The 27,833-nt window shown below is 38.7% G+C and overlaps 1 protein-coding gene across 4 annotated transcripts in view; it reads left to right on the top strand.

Annotated features, from left to right (window-relative positions):
• Positions 1-5,130: 5,130 nt before the first annotated feature.
• The window catches only part of LOC121315478 (tyrosine-protein kinase fyna), a 69,299-nt gene continuing 46,596 nt past the window's right edge, over positions 5,131-27,833 (top strand). For 2 of the 4 annotated variants that reach the window (XM_041249590.1, XM_041249591.1), the window contains exon 1: positions 5,131-5,332. The gene's annotated coding sequence lies outside the window, so the exon portion shown is untranslated. The remainder of the gene's footprint in view (positions 5,333-27,833) is intronic. The other 2 variants (XM_041249594.1, XM_041249593.1) reach the window with 2 other exon arrangements.

Below are 27,833 nucleotides of genomic sequence, written 5' to 3' on the forward strand. Positions count from 1 at the left end.
ATGGAAACAGTATTGTTGCACATGAACCCTGCTTTCCTCCCTAAGGTGATTATAGTGTTTCACTTGAATCAGTCAGTGGAACTAGAGGCTTTCCATCCCCCTCCTTTCGCGGAGGAGTCAGATAGGAGATTGAATTCCCTCTGCCCAGTTCGGGCATTGAGATGCTATGTGGATAGTACGAGAGTGCTGCATCAGTCTGACAAGCTCTTCGTTTGCCCTGGTGAACGAACCCAAGGTCAAGCCCTCTCTAAGCAGCAATTGTCCCATTGGATTGTGGACACAGTTTTGACTGCGTATACTAATGCCGGCCTACCCCTACCTGGGAGGGTGGCCACGCACTCAACCAGAGGTGCTTGTTGACCGACATATGTACTGCGGCTAGCTGGACTACCCCGCATACATTTACCAGGTTCTACCGACTTAATGTTGTAGATCCTTTTATGCCTTTAATAAGTACTAGGGTCCTTGAGGTTACACGCTCAAACCACCAACACTAGATGGCAGTAGTGAGGTGTCTCTCAGATGCAGTCTGCTCATTCTCCCTCACAACAGCTCTGGTATACTTTCCCAAAAGTATTCAATTTAGCTGTCATCTTCAAATTGAAAGGGAACACTAGGTTACAGATGTAACCCCAGTTCCCTGAAAGAGATGACCGGCAACCTTGTGAGATCGCTTCACTCGCACTCACGGCTTCAATGTAAAAGAGGCCGAGATCTCCACACAGTGACTATTATCTTGGGGGACCGAGGACTTCACTCTGCGGAGGGGCCTTTCAGCAGCTTTGATATAAAATACTTATCAAATACATTACAAGCAGGCATGTCCCAAAAATATTCAATTTGGCAGTCATCTTCTTTTTCAGGGAACTGAGGTTACATTAAATTTGTGCAGAGTAGCAGCTAAATATTTGTAACACTTTTATTAGAGATATTTTCCTATGTAAAATGTGCTGTGTTGTTGCATCACATCAGTTTTTGTAAATATTTTTTTCTTTAGGCAATTGTATCTCTAGGACTGATTTGACTAAACCGCAGAAAGACATATGACATCGCCCAGGGTGACACGTGTTTTTTGAAAAGCCTCTTCTTCTGTGTCAGATGACCTCTTGGGTTACTGCTGATATAATAGGTTAGTTCTGAAAACTGCCAGCTTGATATCTCTCCAGTCCATTCGTATCCCATTATATGACATCACTAACTTCAGAAAGAATATGTTTCCAATGAACCAAACCTAAAAATTAGGTTTCAGACATGACAATCAAAACATATTTCTTTAGCTAGTAAAATGTTCACTTTAACTCCATGTGTTTTTGTATGTTTAGTCACAGACACCACTTAGCTGGCTTGTTGGCATTAGAGAATGCCCTCTTGCACCACTAAAACGTGACAGCATGGAGAAGGTGGAGTACAGTTCAAAGGTCATCTCATCAAGTGATTTCTTTAAAATCATGAAGTCGTTTTTTAAAAAACCTCTGTAATTCCTGGAGGATTGTGAAATTTGATATTGGAGCAGCAGAATTCAGAACCAGTGATAAGGCTGCGACATAATACATGGCGAGGGGGAAATGGAAGAGAATAAATAGAATGGCATTTAAAGCTTCCCACCTTTCTTGTGTCCAACTTCCAGCAAGCACACCCTAATTCAAAATGGAATTGTCTTGAATTGTGCTGAAATAGTAGTGTAGTTGCACATTTTTTATGCTCCTTTTCTGGTGGTGGGATTTCATTAAGCCTGATAGATTACTGACCACAGCAACTGGAAGTTTCCTAAAGCCAAGGGCAAGGGCAATTAACGAAAGAAAGTGTTCATTATCTACCAGGCAATGGCAAAGGATGTTATTGCCATTATAAACCAAACAAGCTTCCAAAGTCAAAGTTCCGTTAGCTATTAGAGGTAATCTACCATTGGATTGGATGATGACTACTCTACTCAACCTGATTGGCGGAGATGATTATCAAGGTTTATATTATTATTATTATTCAGCTAATTTACATCTGTACAAAATGACCGTGACAGATTTTCTCCAACCCTTGACCCAAATAACTGTGGATCCTATGTCTTGGCAGAGATCAGGACATGCACTGGTTGCAAGAAAGTAAGAAACCAACTGGAAGAGAAGACAACCAGCAACAGAAAGCCCAAGCAACAGCTGCTCCGCTCTGCAGTAATTATCTGTGCCAATTACTCGTTTTTTTTTTTTTTTTAATTGCAAGCCCTTTTCTAAATGATTTAATTGAACAAATTAAACCTCCATCCAGACCCTGAAGTAGTTTATTATATCCTGTTACCTGTTAAATCTGGTGTGGAATAGCTCTCTGGGGCCATGACTGAACACCCCTGATTTGATCTGCAGCATAAGGAGTTTATCTTCAGCCTTACTGGACGGTTACTGCACAGACTACAGTGCAGGAAACATCTGTTCTATTATGGCTGTCATATTGTAGCAAATGTACCTTTCCATGGTTTACAGTGAGCTGGCTGTTTCATTATGCATGAATTCATTCATTCCTTACTTGCTCCAAAATCCATAACTCTTTCTCAGAGCGACAGTTGATACTGCATAAAAAACAAATTGGTGGTGAATTGTTTTCAAATTGTTGAAGTTTGTTTTCCCCATTATCAGCAATTTTTGACAGGTTGTAATTCATAATTGCATCTTATGATGCACCAATTAAAGCCACAGCTTTGAAAAGATAAAAATACACATACTGTATACTGTATGTATAAATGTTGTAACTACTGTAGTTATGTAACCTGCAATTCATTATCTATGTGGACCCACCATTCATTGTGATTAACTAGCAACATGGATCGCTGGTGACCTACTAGCTGATTTATTACACAAACTCAGCTTTATTATGCACACTTCACTAAAATCCAATCAATATTCAGTTTGTATAATCCCACGAGTTTGAGCCGCAACCAAAAGTCCAGTTTTATCACCCACATAAAACACAAAGACACAGACACAGTTTATACAGTACATGAATTAAGTGCTTGTGGTGAAAAGACAGTTCCTAGTGGAAAGTGAAGTGCTGGTGTCTGAGTTTAATGCTGGCCTGCATCTGCAGCTCCGGATCGTGCTAGTAAACAGACATCTTGAAAACAGACGAAACAAACAAACAACGTTTACAAGACAGACTAACAGAACACTCACGGGTTTTAGGAAAATGCATGGACTCTTCTAGGCTGTTTTTAACCATTTACAAAGGACCAGATTACTTTGCTACGCCCCTATTTTATACCCTCGCTCGTGACCCCTTGGTTAACGAGCACATCCGCTTCTCCAATCCGCGGATGCCACGCCGTTTCACATTCGGGTCATTGAGTTCAGGTACAGTAGCTCAGTCCCTTTTCTCGCTGGTTGACTCCCAGCTACCCACGGGAAAAGTGTCATGCCTTTTTGTCCAGGGTATTCTGCTCCCTTTATCTAGTACCCTCTCAGGTCTGGCGGGAGATCTAACACCACGTGTCATTCGATCTCTGTCACAATCAGGTATACTGCTGAATGTACTGTATCAATACTTTCTCTTTGTAATGCAGTCCAGGCTGCATTGTAGGGTGGAACTGTTCCAAGCTGCAAGCAAAACTTTGAGAAATAAATGTATAACAAAAAAGCCTGGTGTAATTCAAGTGCAATGCTTGATTTAAACAGATCTGAATCCTTTATTTTGTAAATTGTGCAATTTGGTTGGTTGTAACACTTTTTTCTCTTTATTATTTTCCTCAATCTGGTGACATGCTGCGAGGTTCTGTTCCTCGTTATATTGAAGAGTAACTCTTCACATACAAATTGATTTTTATTTTTTTTTATTTCAGCATCACTTTATTCCAAATGTGATATTTAGATGGTTGAAAATGCGCCGGTCACCTGTGACAACCTGCCCCCTACAGGGGTTGGCTGTCACACGATATGGGATTGGTTGTCACAACGTATGTTCTTGCTTTTACAGTAGACAATAATGCAACATTTTTAGGGGTTTTGTGTGTGTGTGTGTGTGTGTGTGTGTGTGTGTGTTTTTTTTAAATAACATAAAGTTTCTACTGTGCACAATGACAGAAAAAGTTATATTTTTACTTTTTAGTGAACATAAAAAAATACAGACCCTTGAAATGTTGACCCATGCTACAAAATAATACCGGTTTCATAGCTATGAGCACTGTGACAACCAACCCCTGTGACAAGCAACCCCGGTCTCCCTAACACGTCATTTTCTCGTGCTTCTTCCACGAAATAAATTTAAATGGCAAATGGTTTAAATTACACTGCATTTTAGGGTTTCCAGCCAGTAGAGGGTGCCAATCGTCTGAAATTTTATTTGAGAACAGCATAGTCAGATTTAAAAAAAAAAAAAAAAAAAAAAAGAAAAACACTCAGCCTTTTCAAGGTGAAATATAAATATATTGGGCTGATAATGAGAAATTACTGATTGTTCACGAGGAACGGTCTTAAAGACACTGAAGTGACTTAGGAATTGAAACACGAGTGCACACTCACATCTGCTTATGCGACCTGGTGTAGCTCACGATTTACGCTGGCGATGGGTGACATGACATCACCCGCACAATTCCTAAGACACACCGGCGCTCAGCAGATAGATCCCTGCTATGGCCTGAGAACCGTCGCCCTCTATCAACACAGATGTGAATGGGAAACTGATGTAGTCTTGCCAAGCAAGTCCAGCCCTTGACAGATGGCAGTGCCACATGTGTGTTTGTCCCATCTTGTTGTGTAGCAAACTACATCACAGAAAATAACATTACATGTTATACTGCGCTATTAAAAACAGGTCATAGGCAGAATGCAAATTCGTATTCTTCTTTCACAAAACACTGCAACAACATCCCAGTTTACGCATTCACGCCTACCTCTTTTTGCTATCACAGGCTTTCAATACGGATGAAATAGAGCTCTGCGTACATCCACAAAGCAACTGCCACTAATAATATTAATATCAACCCGGGTCACCGGAGTGGAGACGCCACCTAACTTATTTACTAATCAATCTTCCACCCCCGTTTCCAGGAGTGCAAGACGATTGGCTTGTGAGAGTCCTCTTCACCCTTCAATTGGTTGCAGGCGTTGCCTGTCACTGGGCTGGTCCCGTTAGTTCATTGTGAATTTGCTGCAGCTGCGCCATCATCTGTTAACCTCAGAGACAGAGCAGAATAATCAGACGGAACGTGATTTTTTAACATCATCTGCGCTTATCGTGTGTATATTTAATTAAAAAAAAAAAAAAAAAAAAAAAAAAAACATAAAAGAAAAAAGTTGCTTTTAGAGAGGCGTACACAGGGGATATGGGAATGAATTGACCAGCCGTGCTTCAGGTAAGACGCTTTATTTGTATTTTAGGAAAACTAGCATGCATAATTACCGAGATGGTTTATTTACAGTCGGAAAATGTATTTGTTTGTTTTGACGGAACAAAAAACAAAAATTTAAGAAAAATGAACAATAGTTATTTTAAATACATCGGGTTGCTTTAGTTTGACACTCGAAAATAAAAAAATAAACATATTCCGAGTCCTACGGTGTGTGTTGATGTGCTTCAAAACGTTAGGGCTGTTATTGTATTGTGCTTTGCCGTTAGGCTGTATATGAACGGAGGTCTGTGCACTTTTAGTGAGACGAGGTCGAATTAAAGTGCAGTATTTGTGATACAAGTTAATTAAATCAATGTGCTGTGTCTGCAGATGCTAAGGCAGCATTTCGTTTTTGGTTTTTTTGTTACAAAGAAAGGCATGCCGCAGCATTGTTAATATACTACTGTGGTGTTTATTGTCGCCACTTTCTGTTACATGTGATTCAAATCGGGCTGCAAGGTATTTTTAAAACCATATCGGCTTGCAACTAAGTTGTGGTGTTTTAATGAATGGCTACAAGGTTGAATGTGCGGTGTCTGATGTTATAATAGTTATGCCTACTAAAATACAATTATATTGTTCTACTGCATTCTTTAACGCACTGAAAGTCCTTGTTGACCGTTCAGTTTGTTTACTTTCCAAGACGAAAACTTCCACTTCTTTAAAATCTCTGTCACTACTGTGCGCCAAATAAGCATGCTTCTGTTAACCATTGCAGCAATAGGGGGTTATACGTTACATCGGCAATAGAGCTGTTCTTATTACGTTTTTAAAATATTTAGATATGTAAAAATGTAAGCATACGGAATTCTGCATCTTGAAAACAAAGTGCGGAGTCAAACAGTAAACACTATTTCAGAGTTATTTTGTCTAGCCTTAGTTTGTTTTGGATACACTGGGGGGGGGGGGGGGGGTGGATTGAGTACTATAGGATGATATTTTTTTTAAAGAATCCTTTAGGATTTCTGTAAAACCTTTTTAGTCCCATAATGTCCTATAGTACCGCTATACGATCCTATAGGGCATTTCTGTAAGGGTGGGAGGAACACGAATTTGGATTTTAAAAAGAGCTCTCGTTTTAATAAAGGTCAGTTGAGATGTATGGAGTCCTACACCCTCCCGATCCAACATCGTTCTTTACAGCAAGGATTATAAAAAAAAAAATTAAAAAAATTAAGACTTTCTGTAATTCTTGCCTTACAGCGATGAAACCTTTCCACCGCATCACTTCCTGTTCATGCTGTGTTCTCACGGGCTACGCAAAGCCTGACGTCATGAATCGGGCTGGATTTGTGGGATTTGTTTTTTATAAATATTTGGGTCAGATGGAACGCATCAGTTCCAAAAGCAGAAGATCGCTTTGGATTTGTCAAAGCACAACCGTAGTCTGTGGTTTGTTTGGTTTATTTTTTTGTTTGTTTGTTTTTCTGACTTTAAGTGATTTACAAAAGTGTATTTCTTTCCTTTTTATGTTTTAAATGTTAGTGTCCTGTACACTTTTTTTTTTTTAAATGTGTATATTTTTATGGTTTTAAGGAGATTGTTACTTTTTATAAGCACATGTGGGAAGCCGTGTATGAGCTAGAACCACAGACATTTACTTTTGCATAAAATAACTAAAGTCTTTAGGGGTCTTTGCACTAAAAAAATATTTTAGATTTTATTTTGAGATTTCTGAAGACCTTTGTGCAAATGTAGCAGTGGGTCAGCCGCTCAGTTTATTGAAAATGTTGTTTAAAAAATGAAAGGAGACCGCACCCCTATTTTAAGATATGGTTTTGCTTCCTTAACTTAAACCAGACTTAAATGTAATTTTGTTCGCCTCATTCTGCAAGTATTGGCAGCAGCTGGCAATAAACTACATAGAAACTGCAACAAATGGATTTTTTCATGTTATCAAATTAAGTGAATGAGTCATTAAATATGTCTCGTCTCCTATACTGCAGTACATAGGGTTCTCTAACTTTCTGTTGCATGATTTAAACATTTTTACATAGTGTTTGTCTGGGCACTGAGCCTCCTGATATAGTGGGGAAAAAAGGCGTTTCTGGCATGGTATTGGCTGGGACCTATAACAAATATGTCAATTGATCTCAGTGGTGTGTGTTGGTGAGAAATCTTTCTGAATCTCAGTACTTCTTTCTATTCAATTTCAGTAAATTTGTTGCATTAATTTTTACATGATCAGTTTCCTGGGTGTAACGGTGCACTGGTTTCTTCATAAGAGATTCAAATTGAATTTTCTAGTGTTTGCAATCATTCTGAAGGTTTTTAGTGCAGTTTTGTTTTTACTTTAATATTTGAAGTTCAGGAGTTATTGTATAATTGCATTTCTAAATGAATACAGCAACCTCCAGTATTTCTCCAACAGCACCATATGTTCTCAGCTATTCAGCCTACATGCTTTTTTCTGCAGTCGAAGATTTGTCTGCTTTTGCATCATTCACATTGGACTCTGATTTCGGTAACTTCCCCTGTCGGTGTGAGTTGGAAATATCGAGCTCTGTCAGCCCTCAGTCCAAACTGGGACTGACAGCGTCTGCAACATTGATTTAATCCCGATATGCTGCTAAATTAAATGAGTGATTTCCAGTTGCTTTCAAGTTAAACCCAAGTGGGAAGCATATGGGAAGGTAGTTTAAGCTTTGCTTTCTGTGGTTTAGTAGTTTCCCCTGATATTAGCAGATTTCATATTGTTATTTAAACCGGATTCGTTTAGAAGCAGAGGGGTTTTTTAGGTAAATGACGGTCCATTGTTTAATCATGATTACCGTCAACATGGCCACAACATCTATTCTACACACATGTATGCAAATACTGAATTCTCTTTTGCAAAGGTGTTGCAGTGCTCAGTGGTTCAGTAATTCTCTTGCATGGCTTTGACATTACTAACTCTGAAGCTGTATGCTCTCTCAAGGATGTGGCTTTCGGCAGAAGGTGAAGAAATATGTTTTAATGCTGGAGCCATTTGTGACTTTCTTTAAAATGTGTTGTTTCTTTTTCTAGCTGAAACTGAATTCACTATTTTAAAAACTGTCAGCAGTAGCCACCACCAAAAAAAAAAAATTGAGACTGCCATCTGAAGCTAACCTCAAATTGCAGTAACATGTTTGTTTGTTCTTGCACAGTTTTAAATTGGTGGCTATTTTCCTGTATTTTTTAACTGCAAGTAGTTTAAAGCTTGTTTTTATTTAGCATCATGTTAACAATATTGTATTGGGAGGGGGGGTAGTCATAATTGAAACAAGTCTCATTTTGGAGTGATTCTGCTTCTGTACAGAGACAGAGAGGTCTTCTGTAGAATTCATGCAAAATAAGTACCACCACTTTAGTATTTCTATGTTGCTTGCGGCCTTAGAATTGTCCAATTGTCAAATTCCTGAGTGTTTTTTTTAAGTGCATGTTCTTTCTAAAGTAGAGGAGATTTCACTTTGAAATTGCTTAGGTGTGCTCATAATTTAACTATCTGTATGCAGCTCTGCTGCTGTCTGTCTACATTACTGTCTGATTTAAAGACACCACAAAAAAGTTTCAGGATAAAAGTATCAAAAATGGCCCCATCTTTGAAGCACTTGTGGAAACACGTGTTAAATGACTTTTGACCTTTGGTGGGCTTATAGATGAGGGTTTGAAGGACCTGTGGTAAAATTGACTTGGTAATCGGTCTCCTTCACAGTTTTTAATAAATGTACAAACATGAACACATATTTGTTTTGGGTTATATTGTATACTGAGCATCAACATTTGTTTTTGAAAAAAATAAGGTATATAAATGATGGACATTGACAATGTTTGTTTTTGGTTTCTTTTTAATCAATCAATCATTTATCCGTTACTATGACTGACGCATATGCACTTAATCACCTAATTAGTGAGACAGTTGATTGGGCACTGGATATTGACTCATTTCAGCTATTGAATTACAACCTTAAATAAAAGTAACAAAGAAAATCGCAGAAAAAAGTCAATATGCTAAGTCTGAGAGCAGTGCCTATGAGCAATCAGCATGCTGGAGGCTGGACTAGGGCAGCGTACTGTGTCTCGCTGTCTTGGTTGCTCACAGTCAGAAATTTCAAACCTGGCGAGACGGTATAACCAGACACACACTATCAATGACAGGCCACGAACTGGGAGACCCCAAGAGTCGCAACACCTGTTCAAGATCGACAGATAATTTTGCAGCATCTTCGTGATGTCAGTTGTTAATCGGCACAATAAACAGTCACTGCACCTGCTCTCATTTTTTTTCGATCACATCTAGTGAATTTTAACCAAATATAAGTGACAAGTTGTGCGCATTTTATTTAAATACATCAAAAATAAATAAAATAGTTGAACACAAATAAATGCTCACAGAGCACAAATAAGAGATTAACAAAGCCTTCACGGTTCCTGTTATCATTTTAAATTTCTCTTTCTGTCATCGCTCGCTCTCGTTCCTCCTTTGGACACCCACACCCGGAACGGAGAACCTAGCAGGTTTTTGTCTTGGTGGTCATCTCCCAATTAATAAATTCACTAATTAGACTTGGAAGATGACCACCTTCTGCACAAGTTTTTTATCATGGATGGTGCTACCCATCCATACTACAAAACAAACACACGGCTCTCGCCGTCATATTTAAATACAGAAATCCTGAATAAACAATAACACGGTGCCATAAATGCAACAAACAAGTACACTATAACACAGGGGCGGAGGGGGAAACCCTGTTCTAAAATAAGCAAATACAAAACAATAACGTGGCGGACGGCACCACTCTCGTCCTCCACACATAAACACCCTTTATAGCTGGGCCTTCTAATGCCCTGCCACTGTTTCCTTCACAGTTTAATAACACTGTGTAACAATTTTTTTTTTGTTCCTGGGTAGTAAGTGTTATTTCCTAATTGCTTATGCCTCAAAAGTATAGAGAATGTTATTATTCCCCACAAACTTTGCTTTTATGACCTGGACAGTGATATTTCAAAATATCACTATTTCCAATGGGAAAACGGGCAAATGTGTGTCTTTTTGTTCACATAAAGTCAGAAAAAAACAACATATGAATCCAAATTAACATGTATTTATACTAAAGTAATACAAAAATGACTACAGAAGATTTAGAAGTGAGTCGTTTTTCTAGATTTACGATTATACTGTAAATGGTTAAAGTTTTCTAAATGCTCGTATAATCGTAAATCTCAAAGCTACTCACTTCTAAATCTTTTGTAGTCATTTTTGTATTACTTTAGTATAAATACATGTTAATTTGGATACATATGTTGTCCCATTGGAAATAGTGATATTTCGAAATATCACTGTCCTGGTCACAAAAGCAAAGTTTGTGGGGAATAATAGCCATGTTCTATACTTTTGAGGCATAAGCAATTAGGAAATAACACTTACTACCCAGGAACAAAAATTGTGTTACATAGTGTAATTCTCTATCCAGGTGGTCCCACCACCATTGGTATATATATATATATATATATATATATATATATATATATATATATATATATATATATATATATATATATATATATTTCTATATATATATATATATATAATCAGTCTTTAATCAGTCAACAGCAAGTCGCAATCTATCGCAAGACTCAGACTTCAAAAATATGTCATAAAACCGATATTTGTTCTGTTCATATAATTAGGTTGAATTTCCAGAACATTGTCTCACGCAGTTGTACATGTAATTTCTAGATGTCGAAAAATTGCGTGAAATACATTTTTCTACACCACTGGAAAAAACAGATGGAGTTTTACTCCAGATTGGCTGGAAATGAGAAATCCCTTTTTTAAAAAAAAAAAAAAAAAAAAAACTCCATGCATGATCTTTATTTACAAAGAGGCTGTGCTTCCATAATGCAAGCTACAGCACAAACTGAGAGCAAGAGACATACAGCATTATCTCAAAGAGAAATATCACACCAGACTGATGCAGCAAAAGTGTCATCAGATTAGTTCTGCATGGTATCAATAGTACTGTCCGTGTCAATTAGTAAGCTGAGTACATGCTATTGAACATGATCAAGAGTAATGGGAGAATGACTGACTGAGTAGCATTCGTTTTGCTTGCATGCTTGATCATGGATGCAGGAGGAAATGTACACTACACCCTTTAAGTGTCTACACAAAGTGTTGCTTGCATGTTCGAAGTTGCCGTCATACTTGACACATACGATTTGAGATGCGTACTTCATACTCGATATATACCTTCTGGAAAGAGCTTCCTCAGAATGAGGATTATTACTAAATGAATTGCATTTTTGGCTCAAACTGTGTGACCATGTTATCTAGTAAAGATGGTTCAAAGAGACCTGCAGTTTGATGTGCTTTCACTTCCCTCTGGACTCCTTCAACTCCGTAGCTGGCGACATAATAAAATTAAACACTGTTGTGACGATTTAGTTTGGAATGACTGTATTCCAATGTTATTCTTAAAGAATAATAATAAAAAAAATTCATTGCATATATAGACAAAGGGTTTTTAGTATTTTGGTTACGACTGTATTAGAAATTCTTTCGTTTTGCTTGTTGAGTTATTGGCACACCCATCTGCTGGACCTAGATACAAACAAACCATGTTGCTCTTTTAAAGGTTTTACATTCTCATCATAGTTGTGATGTTAATGTTTGAATGCTTAAATCAGTATGCATTCTGTTACAGGTCAGTTAGAACTGACTGGGTCTCTACTCTACTCGACCCGAGTATCTACTATATTAAATATTCAGTAGTCAGGTGATCCATGTATGCAGAATCTCATTGGTTATAATGATAGAATTAAAAACTGCATTTGTGAGATGACAGCAGCTAAAATGTGTGGAATTGTTTTGCCAGCTACTTTAATGAAAAGGGCATAAAGTCTCACGCTCCCACATGCAATATTAATACAAGCATGTGTAAATGTGCAGCGTCGGAGAACAAAGGTGTCTCGATAAAGTGCAAACCTGTGTTCATACCGACAAACTCCTGCCAGACATTTTCAAAAAAGATTCCTTTTTTTTTTTTTTTTTTTTTTTTTTTTTTTTTTTTTAAATGAAAGTAGCTTGTGTGAAATGCTTATAGTGCAGCAGATCATCTCAGATGTGTGCTTCATGCTAAATTTGTATTGCGAACAGGCCCCTATAGAATATACATGTGCACACTGAATTTGAAAGTACATGCTGTATGCAGGCTGGAGCTCTGAGAAGCTTACCTCAAGACTTTTGATAATCTAACTATATCCTTGACAAATGTTGAGTTAATGCAGCGTTTGTCAAATGACAGCTGGTTTTGATGAGCGTATCCCACTCCTATGTCACTTATATTAATATAAGTAGTTGATTACAGCAGCTGTTTTACCTGTCCACTTTGACTCTTCCCTGTGCATGTAAAGTGTATGACTTGTATGAGAGTACTCTAAAAAAAGAACTCTGAGCTATTTACTCAATTGTCATTCGTGCGATTATTTTGTGAATGGTTAAAAAAAAGAAAAAAACTTGCTTTAATGTCCAAAACCAAATAAGAAACATCTTTTAATACTGCATTCAAGCCCCTGAATTAAGTCTGATTTGTTTATTTCTGGGTTGGTAACTTTGTGGGGGGGTGTTTCTCCTTTATGAAAAAAATGCTTCTGGCATTGGAGTAAAAAGCTTTGAGAATTTAGCCTAATGTTTCACAATATAGGCATGGCACACAAGTTGAAGTTTCTTTACCAAAACACTATATTTAAAATGTCGATGGATCCCCTTAACAAGAAATACGTTTTAGAGAAAGCAGAACAAAGATTAATTTTACATTTCAGTCAGCGTTTGAACAGCATACTCGTATAAAGTCAATTTCATTATCGGGAGCAGTGCTATACGCAAACTGCTGTATGGCTTTAATATCCCAAGAGAGAATACTGACAAGACCCAAAGAGTGGAAGGAATGATAATGGTGGGTTTTATAATGAGAGGTACAGTACTCTGTGGCTAAGGCTGTGCAGGTTTTATTATTTTAACAGAGCAATTTTAGATTCATAATGTAAAGATTATATTCTAAATCAAGTCTACTTTTTCATTTAAAATGTTATGATAGTTAAAGGTAAATGGAGGCAAAAACATTTCATAATTAAGTTTTATTTCCCACCAGGTAAAAAAAACACACACCAAGATTTATTTTCAGTTGGTGAAATATTCAAAACTGAGGTGACAGCCCTGTTAAACATGCAGCATGTGATCGGCATTCCTGGGTCTTCAGCCTGTGTTGGATGTTGTGTTCCCTCCGCAGGTGTTTAAGTTCAGACCTTGGTGGAAACGTTAGATTATTACTCCCTGTAATAACAATAATAATAATAAGTCCTTGCTGGTGTGTATTTTTGGACCTTGCTTCCTATGCTGACACTGCACCCACAGCTTTGTGTAATGATGCAAATGTGAGACACATTCTGAAAAGGTTTTGGTGTGGGTGATGCAGGGTGGATTATACAGCCTCCCACATCCTCCCACATCAATAAAAAGTCTGCTTTTTTCCACTGTGTTTCGCACTGTGCTTTTAAACGTCTCTTTCTTTTATCTGCAAAACCCAAAAGCTAAGCCCTTTTCCTTTTAATGGCGACATCTCACGCCTGTCCTAATCACTCAATGTTATGTAGCCCCTTTCATAGTGGACCACCATCACAAAGTGCTTTACAGAGTAGAGGATGCTGCTCTTGGCCCTCTTAACAGTGTCTTTGGTTTTAAAACTGTCAGTTGTGGATGACTAGCGGCTGTCTTTCTGCTCTGTTACACACGAAGAAAAGTGTTTCTGGTGTTTATTCTGCTTCTTCGTTCTTCTGCCAACTGATTCGCTAGTTCCGAAGTTGTTTTTTCATGTTCCAAATAAATACTGATAAATTTGATTGTGGTGTTCTGTGAGCTCTTGTGAAATCCTCCAAGCCTGAGCCCAGGAAACTTTAACCCAAAGACCTTTTGTCTTTCCGTCTACACATTGGTAATTTTGAGATGTAGCCCTTTCATTAATCACTTAGTCTACTGATACAACGGTTTCTTAATATTTTGGTTAGTTGTATTTCATTATTCATATTCATTGTATTGTCATTTACTGTGTTGTATAAACAATGATTCTTGAAGCTGGTTACAAGTTTTTTTGTTTTTTTTTTCTATTTTCATAGCATAGCGAAGTGTAATAAAGCACAGTGAAAACATGGTAATGCATAGGTAAGGTTGTAAAGCACCAAGAGATATTATAAAGCTCAGAAAGATACTGTATGGTAAAGCATATTTAAAAAATTTAAACATGGAAAACCAAGCTAAACTTTTGTGCTTATGCAGATGTTTCATAACATTTTAAGCAGAAAATGTTTTCATTGTAGTTTTGAAAAAAATCTCTAATTGGCATACATTTTGTAAAACGCCCTAATGTTCAAGGATTCAGTACTGAAGATAGTTGGTCCTTCCATAGACACTCAATTGTAAAATCTAAATGTGCTAGTCTAAAAGTTAATTTTGCGCTAGTTTAGTCTGTTTTCCCCCTTGAAATGGAGCATTTACTTTGTTTTCTGTTTTGTAAACCAGGTGTTATGAGTCCTGTGTTACTGCTTTTTTTTTAATTTGTAATTACAGTTCTGTGGCTTTTAACTGCTGCCTTTTAAGTGTAGTTTCAAAGTTGACCAGATTGCCAATTGTGTAATCTTACTTGTTTAACATACACTCTTTGCAAACCCTGCTGTATATGAGCTTCATTGATGTTCCTGAATAAAACCATGTGACCGGCCTGTAATAACTAGTTGTTTGTATTGATCAGGAATCTCTATAGTATTGAGCAGTTCCAGCTTGGACAGTCATTGGTTAGAATTATTTGGTGTGGTTTCCTATATACATCTGCTTAGGCTTGATATTCATGTTTTATTCTAACTACAGCGGTATCAAGTTGGTACACACATGCTCTCACTTCGGAGGAAATGTTGACAGCCACATGCCCTGCCCTGCACAGTACTACTTTTCCCTGCTAACTAACACTCTTCAGTACTTCCCCATGTTTGTTAGACAGTAATGCGTTGTATAAGGAATGAGAGAAATAAAAAGGAGACATCCTGTAATGTACTGGCTGCTCAGGGTTTAGCAGCGGGAAATGCTTTGCTCTTGAATTCGGAGAGTAAATTTTAGAGTGGTTGACAACCAGGTGGAAAAAATAGAAAAGCTTTTGCTGACGACAATGATGGAATTGAACCGCTGAATTCACCACACACCGAAATAGTGCGCAAGGTGACTGGCTCCATGGATGTCCTGAGTTGTCAGATTATAAACTGCAATGGAAAGAAGTACCGTAAGAGCTAGATGTTTGAGCATGGTGGAATGGTAACAAAGTCGATGCCCTGAAACTAATGGGAGGGATAAGGAGGCAAGCTGTAATTAAGGGCCACTGTGAGGGGGATCCTGCCGCTGCACCTACTGCTACTAATTTCTTATAAACCATTTCAGCTGGCAGCTTCATATTGTCTGTGCAATGCCACACGCTTTTAACCTTTTTATCATATTCATGGTACAAACCACTCCCTTTCAGACTGTTTTACAAGCTGATCCTGTCAATACAATTTGATTACAGGTGCCAGTGGAAATTAACCTTTTACCAGCCTCACTGTTTTTAACCTCCTGGACATGTATCAATGATTCAAATCTTTCCTTTCATGTTCCCAAACCACTAGAGCTGTTATGACAGGCACCTTTAAGTATGCTACTTGAGTTGCTTTCGTTTACAGAAACTCCCATTTCTAGTTGTGAATGTTCGAAACACAGCATTCTCCTACTCGCAGCTGTTGACATTGACAGGCAGTTTGCTGAACACTGAAGGAAATCCTGAAGATTCAAGAAATTGTAGTGGACCACTGTGAAAACAAAGGATCATTGGCCCCAGTTATATTTTCCTGACTACCCTTTTGAAATTGTCAGCATACACAATGAATTGAAAGAGGAAGGCAAAGACGGGCTGCATGTCATATATAATTTTAGCTCAGAGCCAGCTGCTATATGTGAAATGGGTTTTTGACACTACAGTATACCTTTTGATGCTGTGCTTCACTGAGTGGAGGAACATTGCTAATCTACAGTACAGGTAGTGTATAACAAAAGCTTAACTATTGCAGTCAGCAGCACAGGATGGAAGCAGCACAACACCTCTGGTGTCAGCTACGCTTACTGTAGATGCAAGCCTTCAATTAAAGTGATTTTCTATTCCCAGTAACTACGTTTTCAAGTCTGAGGTTTACCTTGATGGTAGCCTGTAGAAACGTAGTGGTGCTTCCTGTAGAAAAGCACTACATATCTGAACAGGTGCATGTAGCTGTGTGAGCAGCACAGTAAACCCAGCGGTCAGCTTTTTCATGCCAGAGTTTGCATTGACCTTGCCTCTGCTGATTTGAATTAAGATGGAGTGGTGACTCTTTAACCTGTGTCTGTCACTTTTAGGATCCAATGTTTAGTCTTTAGGCTTCATTCCTTGCTGACGTTGATGATCTTAGGAAATACAATCTATATGTTAAAGGTAAATGAAAGCTTCAATATTTTTTGTTCTATCGGTACTTTTACGGATGGCTTTTATCCGCACTAGGCTATCAAAAGACTGGGTGGACTCTACCTTTAGGGTGTTCCCAGGCTTGTGTGTGAATCTTGGAGAAGCCCAATTTCCTAGCTCTGTCAACGGCAAAAAAAAAAGGTGGAGGTCTTGCTAATTTAAATATTTCTGTCTTGTGTGATTATTATTGTTATTGTTAAAATGTGAACTGCTCATCAATTGAAATTCCTAGTGTGATATTATGTTTACTGCAGGAGTGTTTTTTCCAGACAACTGTTCCAGCAGTAGCAGGATGCTTTTTCCTGTATTATCTGAAATCTGTAGAAACCGTTCCTCCTGGCACCCACACTGATGTGCAAGCTGCTGTGTTCTACAGTTAATACCACAGAGGACTCTGCTTCCAGTGCTGTCAATCTGCCACATTTTACAGCTCTGCATTATTTAAAACAGAACATGGAGACCAGTTTATGATTAAATTCACATGCAGTTGCATTGTAGTACATGCTCACTAGGTCTGTGTCCCTGATGACTAGCACTTATAACTTGGCATGTATGTGTACGTTACTTGTCAAACTTGCTGAGCATGGTTACAGTACATATACTGTATAAAGAAGAGGTTATCTTACTGCAACAGAACTGGGTAAGGACGTTTTTAGCATTTTCATAATGTGACACTATCGGAAGGCCCTTTTGTATGTATTTACTTACTGTATAATGTTATGTCATACTTAGAGATTTATGTTATGGATGTAGATTACAGGTCATGGATTTACTTTTTCTGTGGGCTCTATGAATATACACAACTGACTATTGTTCACTACTATAGTGAAACTACACATACTTCCCATGTGTTGAATTTCAGGCTTCTCAGATGAACAAAACAAATTCCAGAGATCCATTGTGTTAAGTACTGTGGGTTTTAAAATGCAGATACAGTATGTTTCTTCCATTAACAAAAAGGATTTGGATGATATGTCATTTCATATGTGACCCATTTTGACCACACTGGAATGATTCTGTTGTAAGCATTGAAAGTGTGCAGGTGTAGCATATTACACCTGTATATGTTCTCTCTGCTTCAAAGAGCCTTTGCAACTACTGTAGGGTGGGGGGGGGGGGGGGGGGGGGGTGGGGGGGGGGGGGGTGGGGGAGTGTTTGACACAAAAAAGCTGAGACCTTTAATCGGTGGGCATTAAAATATAATTGACAGCATTGGAGGATAAAAGAATATTGACCGAATTTAACAATTACCTTTCTTCATACTCCCAATGACACTCTAGAGATGCAGAAGAATAATTCCACACCACGCCTTTCATTCACAGAAGTAGACCTGGGAACCAGAGTTGCCACATTTTACAGCTCATTTGATGTGAAGTAAACTGCTACAGAACTGCCTGAACAACCTCTTTCTCCCTCCAAGATAGATAAGGGAGGTGGACTTTGAGTAGTGTTTGCCTGGGCAGCAGAGTGCCTCAAAAGACAAGGCCTGTTGTGTTAGCTTGGTAATACAAAATAATGTATTGTCTCAAGTTATCTTTAATGACAACTGATGCTAAAAAATATAGTCCAGTTTTATTGTGAAGGAACACAGTAATGGTATCTGTTTTTGTTGTGCTCCTTGTGGTTTGCTCTATGCCACAGCATGCATTGATGTACCCCAAGCGAATCAATCAATCTTTTTTTTATATAACACCATTTATGTGGACCACCATCATAAAGTGCTTTACAAGATGCAGTAACAAGAAAATCCATAATACTTTTTAAATACAGTGAAAATGCATAATACATGAAATGGTAGCAACACAGCAGCGAATAGAAGATATCAGGCTTAAAGAGCATGGAGAGCAAGCGAGAACAGGTGGGTCTTGAGAGTTGATTTAAAGCGAGCAACGGTGGGAGCATCACGCACCAAAGCTGGGAGAGAATTCCAAAGAGTCAGAGCCATGAAGCTAAACGAGCATTCTCCAAGTGTGGTGCACTTTTGCTTTGGGATAACATGCAGGCCAGAGTCAGAGGACCTCAGCTTGTGGACAGGGACATAGCGGGTCAGCAAGTTGAGGAGGTACAGGTGAGCAGGAGAGTTTTGAAGGTAATCCTGAACTTTACAGGTAGCCTGTGCATGATGTGTTAATGGTAAGGATCCTGGCAATGGCATTCTGAACTAGCTGCAGTCTGTTTTATGATGCTTGCCGGGAGACCACCAAAAAGAGGAGAGGAGACAATGTCACTGATCAAGCGCATTACATTTCCAAGAAAGCTTGCCAAGTACTTTAATGGCTTTCTGTAATTCACTTGGGTGGATTTTGTCTACTTTTTTATGCTTCCAATATAAAATCAGAATGAAATCTTGCTGTACAAACGACTGCTATAAACTGCTTCACTTTGAAGGTGAAGGCCAAAGGAAATGGGTGGTACACTGTAGCTGACATTTTGATTTATTCCAGAAATGTCTTGGTGTTTCACGACTATCTGCACCACACATCACAGTGCTGTTAAAAGACATTTCACACTTGAATATTACCAATATTAACAATTCTGCCTGTGACTTGCACTATTGGGCTAATAGTAATGTTTTTTGTTTTGTTTATTGCTGATGATAGAAGTAGTCGTAATAGTAGTCTAGTTATATTAGTATTATGGAACATGTTATAATCTCGGTTTGGTTCTTCTAATCAACGGCTTTTCCTAGCAGTGCAGTATGACACAGTACAAAAAATAGAAATCATGCACACATCACAATAGCGTTAAAGGGTTAGCATGTAGGAGATTTGTACGTTAACTGATGGTTTTGAAAGGCAAGATTAATTCCACAACTTTGACAGGCCTAACATTTTTTGCTGTTGTTGCAGGCAGAGCTTTGTACTCATCTTGTTTTTAACATTAGTGACGCCCTATAGCCTGTGGTGGGTTTTTTGTTTGTTTTTAAATAATGCTGTGAAGTCCCACTAAGGTTAAAAAAAAAAAAACGTACAAATATAAATTTTTCATATATAAAATAAGCATTTTCATATGCTTTCATTTTGCATGTGTCCTTTTTTCATCGGATAAAGTGGTATTGTTTTAAATGAGGACTGACATGTCAGTTTAGTTAAGATGCAGGGATCTATCCCCGTGGATAGGAGTAGAAGATCAGTAATTTCCTACAACAAGCAGGATTTTGCAGGTAGATTTTTCTGTGTTTGGAATATTCTGGCCTGTATTTCACTAGAACCAGTTAGACTGAGGTTGCACAACTGAACTTTGCCAAGAACATTTCACTTTGAATTACGATTGTATTCTGTAAGCTGGCAGGCCTGCTCTACAGCATCTGGTGCTTGAACTTCAATGTATTTTCCTTTCAGCCATTCATATACTGAGTATAGGAACAGAGCCACGAAGCATTTTTGTTTAAGAACTGATCCTGCTGCAGGACCGTGTGCTGTGCAGTCATGTTTATGCCCATAGTTTTATTTTAGTAGGTTAGTCGGCCAGTCTGGAAGAAGGAAAGACTCTGTCACAAGAACGCTTTGACCCGGAAGGGAAACGACGTGGCAGCTGCAGATTGGAGAGGCCATTGCACTCGTTTACCCAGGGGTCATGCATAACAGCATAAAAAGGGGACGGAGAATTGTAATCTGTTCTTTCGCATTGGTTTAAATGAGAAGAACTGATGTGGACTGAAGGAAAGCTGGAGTTAAAAAGTGAAGCAGTTTGTGAGTTTTTGTCTGCGTAAATGATAGTCTTGTTTGTTGCACGAGACGGCCAACACGATTCTGGAGCTGTCGCCGAGGGCCAGCACTAAAACCAGAACGGCACCACTGCTGTCAAAGCAACGTGTATCGTCCACCACGAGCGTTACTGAACTCGCCCAGGACTGGTGACAGTGTCTGTATTACTGTGGGGCAGATATGTGTGATCTGTTATTGTTACTGGTCACCAGACCTAGAATTACAAACAAGACTCCTTTTCTAAACTGGATAAAGTGTCTGTTTGTTTGATCAGAGAGGCTACCAAGAGGCCAATGGCAACTTTGCAAGAGCTACATGCTTTTATGGCCAAGACTGGTCAAAGTGTGCATATGACAACAATATCCCAAGCACTCCACAAATCTGGCCTGTATGATAGGGTGGGAAGAAGGAAGCCATTACTCAAAGCCCACCTTGAATCCTGTTTTGAAGTATGCAAAAAACACCCAGGAGATTCTGTAGCCATGTGGCAAAAAGTTTTGTGGTCTGACGAAATTAACACGGAACTTTTTGGCCTAAATGCAAAGCGTTATGTTTGGTGCAAACCCAACACAGCGCATCACCAAAAGAACACCATCCCTACTGTGAAGCAGTGTGATGGTGGCAGCATCATGTTATGGGGATGTTTCTCATCGGCAGGGACTGGAGCACTTGTCAGGATAGAAGGGAAAATGAATGGAGCAAAGTAGGAAGGAAAACCTGCTCCCCTCTGCAAGAAAGCTGAAACTGGGATGGAAATTAACCTTTCAGCATGACAACGACCCAAAGCACACAGCCAAAGCTACACTGGAGTGGCTAAGGAACAAAAAGGTAAATGTCCTTGAGTGTCCCAGTAACAGCCCGACCTAAATCCAATCGAAAATTTGTGGCATGACTTGAAGATTGCTGTCCATCAATGCTCCCCAAGGAACTTGACAGAGCTTGAACAGTTTTGTAAAGAAGGATGGTCAAATTGCCAAATCTAGGTGTGCAAAGTTGGTAGAGACCTATCCCAACAGACTCACAGCTGAGGACAGCCCTTGTTTTTTATCCCCTGCTGTGTTGGCACTGAACTCTGCTGAGGGGGAAAAAAACTTGAAGGACTGCTGTGCTGTATGTAGTTCATCTTGGTTTGTCTGTTGGGTCTCTACCATAAAATACAATGTAGCTTCCTGAGGGGTGTGTGCATTAGTTTGTATTACATGGTGGATTGAGGCTGCAGTCTCTTCGGGGGCTTCACATGTACATAGCCAGAGTTGTGCGTTTCTTTATTTATTTTTTGAGCAGGGGTAGAAAAAAAAAATCTTTACGTTTCTTTATTGAATGGCGTTTATTCGAGGGCAGCGTATATTTAAAAGGTGATATGAGTGAGGCATTAATTCAAGGGCGGCGTTAATTCCAGGTAATACGGTGCGTTTTTTTTTTTTTCCCCCAATGAGGTCCTGAATTTGTTCATTGACCCTCAGCAGGTTCTGTTATTCCAGCTTGGATAAAGACCTAGACTGGAATGGCTCTCGAGTGCCAGAGTTGTGCATCACTGATGTAGTCTGAAGTAAGGTACAGTGTCAATCCTGTACATATTGCAGTCGCCCTCGGTCTCCATCACCATGTAAGTTGAGGGAAGAAAAACGCACTAAATCCACAGCATTACAAAATTAGACTTCTGTGCAGCATTTTTATACAGTTAGAAATGAGGTGTTGCTGTCATGCATTCATTTACTAATGGCTTTGCTTTACAAACCAAAGAAAGGCAGCTTTGTGAGTTCATGGTGACAGGCAGGGTGACCTTTAGTGATAATGGGATCTGGACACTGGAGAGCTTCTGAAAGGACACAGAGACTTTGTGTGGGGGGTGTGTTTTTTTTTTTTCTAAAGAGATTTTTGAAAAGAGATTTTTATTTTAAGTTGTGCCTTCATCACGCTAACCTTTTCTTCTGTGTATAAAGCTTGGACATAGTTTGTTTTACACAGTTTAGAGCGGTGGTGCTTGTTGTGTTTTAGCAGTTGTGTGATATGAAGGAAGTCTGTGCCTATAGCTCTTTTATCGTATTATCTTGTATTGGTGGAAAAGCACATAATGGGGATCCTGCTGGTCCCCCAGGCTTCAAATGGTGAATGCAGTCTTTGAGTCTCCTGCAAGAGCAGAATAATAGTAGATCTGTTTTTGAGCTAGACTATCTGGGATATGGCTCTCAAACATTGTTTTGCTGTTTTTCAGGCAGAAAATCATGTTTCACTTTGATACAGTCAATGGTCCTCCACATTGTTTTAGTTGGCTTTTCTGTTCTGTGTTGCAGGGGCTGCGAGCTGTGCAAAGCATAGTGGAAAATACTGCAGTGGTTGGTTATTTTTTGGTGCAGAGTGAATTGTCAAGTGTCCACTATGGTCAGGAGGTTATTTTATATAAATAATTTTTAAATGCATTGCTTATTTAAAAGTTAAATGCATTTACAGCAGTAATTAGTGCATTTCTTATTATTCTACAAGGAACAATACAAACTCTAATGGGCATCACCAGTACAGCCATTTGGTATGTACAGGCGTCTCTAGTTGCTGTAGCAAAAAGGCACTGCGGCCAGAATTGCCCTGAATATACGTACATTTTGATGGGCATTGCGGCAATTGAGAAGGGGCACACATGGCAATTGCCACATGACCGGCATTAATTTCAAGTCCTGGTTGTGTAGGCATTACAGCTTTTTAGTATGAGCTTAATTGGCATGGCTGAGTTTAATTAGGTATGTATACTCTGTACAGGTCAATTACTAAATAGACTCGCATTGCACCCAAGAAGAGAATCCCTAATTATGCTGTCAGGCAAGGATTGGTCAGATTTGGCCAAGTCTTTGTTTTAAATCAATTCATCCTTCATCCGAGTGGGTATTTCTTTAATTTGACCTTTTTAAACCGTTGTGGCCGCTCCAGGGTGTAAAAAAAATTTTGATTGACTGCTACAGTGTTCTGCCTCTTCTAGTTATTGGCTTAAGGGCAGCAGTGGGCCTTCTAAGATGCATGGTTAGCGTTGATATTAATATAGAACAGTGGTTTTCAAACGGGTAAGAGAGCTCTCGCCTGGGTATGCTAGAACAATCCCGTAATGGTGAACAACACATTTATTTATTTATTTATTTATTTATTTATTAACCATGTTGTAGTACTTTGCAACTTAGCAATCGAATCAACAATGTTGAATCTCCTTTCAAATAAAATCACAGCCGTACTGGTGTGCGTTTCCTTTCTGTTGGGTTAACTCTACAAACACCCCAGCCGGCTGCTGACAGTGGCTGCGTTCACGATGCTTTTTTGCCGGCTAGATTCTGCGTCTGACGTCACGGTCTGGTAGCCGGTGCTTGGACACAATTTGGAAGTTAGCTGCAAAGCATAGAGAACAAACATGGAAGCCGAATTAGTTGAACCATTCTAACATGCTCTCCTTAGACTTTCCACTTTTAGAAGATCGTAACTTTACATTTCTGCTTCATAACATTTACATCAACTATCAAATGGTATCAGGTGTCTATTTTCCCAAAGGCTGTTTAATGACAATATAAGTTATATCCGTGGTTTTCTACCCTGTTCCTTGCTGGTTTTTGTTCCAACCGAGCTCTGGTGTGTAATTGAACTCTAAAATGAACTAATAATTTACATAATTTGACTTTTTGAATAGTTCAGCTTATAAAATGTTGGAGGATTCAAGTTCCTTATACAATTTTATACTTAACTTGAAACACCAACTGCTTAATGATTTCAAGGCTCTGATTGGGCATATTATTAGTTAAGGGTTGAATGAAGTAATTGAGAGCAGCTTGGTTTGAACTAAAACCAACAGAGGCACAGGGTACATTGGGTACTCCAAGACCAGGGTTCAAAACCACTGAGTTATATAATAGTGGTAACTTATACAAGCTCCTTTTCTGTGTTATTCACACCTCCTGCCTATGTGGCAGCAGCACAAAGTGAGGATCGGGTTTGCTTGTAAACGCACTTCTTTGTCAGCTACCGCTCCTCTGTTTGAAGCTGTGGCTGCTGTAGCGCAGTACCTGCGCTCGGGAGATGCGTGACCTGATGGCTTATTTATCGGATGAATTTACGCAGATGGCTAACTTGGACAGGTTTTGCACAAAATTTGCGCAGCATTAGGAAAATATGCGTACGTGAATGCAGCCAGTGAGTGAGCATTGAGCGCACATGTGGCTAATTTACATATTTAAATTGCATAGCAGTAGTATCATTCAGATCTGTGTTGTCCTCTGGCACTATAGGTCTGGTGGCTTCGCTATGGATCCGCAGCGTGAAAAATGTCAAATTTGCAATAGCACGTTTTGAAGGCCGCATGTTTCAGCCTCAGTTCCCAGAGTTGCCGAGGGGGTTGTAGCGGTGAACTGGGATAAAAAATAATTTAGCATTCCAAATTGGGGAGAACTGGTGTAAAAAGAATTGGAGACCACTAAAATTTAGAAGGGGGGGGGGAAAGTGTAATATTTACTAGGTACGTTTTACTTTTCTGGAGTTTTAAATGTTTTTTTTTCTTTTTTTTATTAATTAATTGAACTCCTTTGTCCTGAGTGCATTAATCTACACCTCCATAACCGGTAATTATTAATTAAAAGTGAAAGGTGTGTATTATTTATTAATACAAAAATGGAATCCTGGGATTTAAAATAAAAATGAAATGCTGTGATTGGTGGAAAATTGGATTCCCTACTCCAGACCTACTGAGTGTTCATGTCATACAGCGAGTGCCCATCAACAAGCTTTAATTGTCTTGCAGCTGATTAACACAAACAGACGACTGCACTAAACACTTTAACATGTCAGCATTTTGCTCAAAGTCATTTTTGACTGCTTGATATAAATATCCCCTTTCTGCTTTAAACAAATTAGTTTTGGAAATAATTAACTTCAAAACAATGTGCTTATTCTGACTAGATTCGATACCAACAAGACACACAGCATTTTACATTGTCTATGCTCAAGTGTTCAACTATTAAAATTCAAGTTCAATTAAAGTTGTTTTTATGCAAACTACCCCATCTGTTTTCTCTTTACACTTATGCATGTGTTGGAATTATGCATGACTTATGCATGACTTTTGGAATTGCTTTCTCTTTTTTTGTTTGAGTTTTGTTTTTCAAAAGCATAACCTGTTTTTGGACTCTTAATTTGGAATTATTTCAGCATGCTTATTGCAGCCTGGATCTTGAAATTTGACACAGCATTTTTAGTTGGTGCTTTTGCACTGTCGTTAACTCGTTTTATTTTAGTTTAACAGCAGTTTTCCATTTACAGTTCTTACAGTACTTGGCTGAACTCTTGCCCCTCCTCCTTCCCTGTGTGCCTGCTGAGCCAGCAAATTAAGACTTTTTTTTTTTCTTTTTAAATGGTCTGCGTAAAGCTTTTTGTAACTTGGTCCTATTGGTTCATTTTTAAATACAGAATTACATACCCTCTGTGTATGGCTGCATTTTTTTGCCAAGCAAGGTTTAGTTTTACTGAAATCTGCCCTGCGACACACAACAAATCTGAAACTGAAATATTGGCTTGCTGTCTAATTGACCTCATTCTAACATGCCATTGGCTTCCAGAGTTTAGGGTTTGCAAGTACTCTAATTTAATTTAGTAATTTTAGAAAATACCCTATTTTTTCCTGTTTCATAGGGTTATAATATACCTATCTCCAGATGGTGGAACGCGATAGAGAGATTATTTGGAAAGGGGTAAATGCAAACCACGGATGTAGAATAGCCTGGCGTGGTATTATTCCTAGGTATTTGAGCTGTCCCTGTTTGGGTGGGGGGAAATTATATGCTGTAGAGGCAACGGCCATAATTATACTGTAGGACCCTGTCTTGTGATACATCTGTGTAAAATCATACAATGAACCGATTTTGAGTGCATGTTTATGTATACCTGCCGGTCATTCAGCATGGTATAGGCTACTCATCCCTGTAATTGCGTTTTCACTCTTCCTTATCTTTTAGCCCACCCAGGAATAAGACTATTCTGGCAGTCCACCCAACAAAAAGAAAGTCATTGAGTCAAGTGACTGCACTCATCACCTCTCCCTAGCATATTTCATAATCACTGGCATTCGCTCTAAACTGTAGATGTTGAGTTTAATTGGTATCATACTGCTGTCCTAACAGCCCATCTACAGCAAGTTGCAGACTGCAAGTAAAGTTTAAAACAAGCAAAGGTTGAGTGGTTTCAAAAAGGACCGTCCTGAAATAAAGATACAGGCTCTAAAGTGAAGCATTACTCAAGTTGCCAGTGGTCGGTGAGCTGCTTCGGTTTCAGGTTGGAAATCTAATGTGACTGAAGAAGGCAACAGCGTACAGGACTGGATCTGGGTCTGCAGTTCAAACAGCTTACTGTAATTGTGCATTAATATATTTTCCAAACTGGGTGAAAAATGTGCTGATTTTTGTGTGATTTGTGTCATCTGCTAAATAAACTTGTAATAATAATAATAGTATTGCATATGCAGTGTTGTCAAACTAACAAAACACACAATTGACACATCTTAGTCATACTGTGTTGCATGACAATAATTAAGCAAGCAATCAATCAGTCTTTATTTTATGTAAAGCCTTTCATAGTGGACCACCATTACAAAGCACTTGACAAGATGCAATAAATACAAGAAAATCCATTAATACTTAAAATAGGGAAATGTATAATACATAAAATAGGTAACTAAATACAGTGTAAAGTGCATAGTACATGAAATGGTACGATAGTGGAAAGTGCAGAATACATGATAGTAACAATACGTGAAATAGTAGCAGCAGCTAATAACAGATATCAGGCTTAAGGAGCATGGAAAGCAAGAGAGAACAGATGGGTTTTGAGAGCTGATTTAAATCCAACTACGGTCGGAGCATCAGGAGCCAAAGCTGGGAGAGAGTTCCAGAGAGTCGGAGCAATAAAACTGTTGTAACATAACCTTCCACTTTTCCTTGGTGCATTTTGTATAGCTGATAGATACCATGCCATATAAATGGGGTGCTTTCATGTGCAAGTAAGCCAAAAGATTGCTGTTTAGATTGATGTGATACAGTAAATACAACCTAAGTTTCTATGCAGGGTTCATATGCAAATCACAAGGATTTAGGTTCATAAAACATTGACACACTTGTAATTATATTATTTATCTTAATTTTTCTTGTAACTCAAGATGACAGTGAACCAGTCGCATTTGTTGTATGTTGAAAGTTATCATAGATG

The sequence above is a fragment of the Polyodon spathula genome, chromosome 5 (genome assembly GCF_017654505.1).
Source record: "Polyodon spathula isolate WHYD16114869_AA chromosome 5, ASM1765450v1, whole genome shotgun sequence".
Taxonomy (NCBI): Eukaryota; Metazoa; Chordata; class Actinopteri; order Acipenseriformes; family Polyodontidae; genus Polyodon; species Polyodon spathula.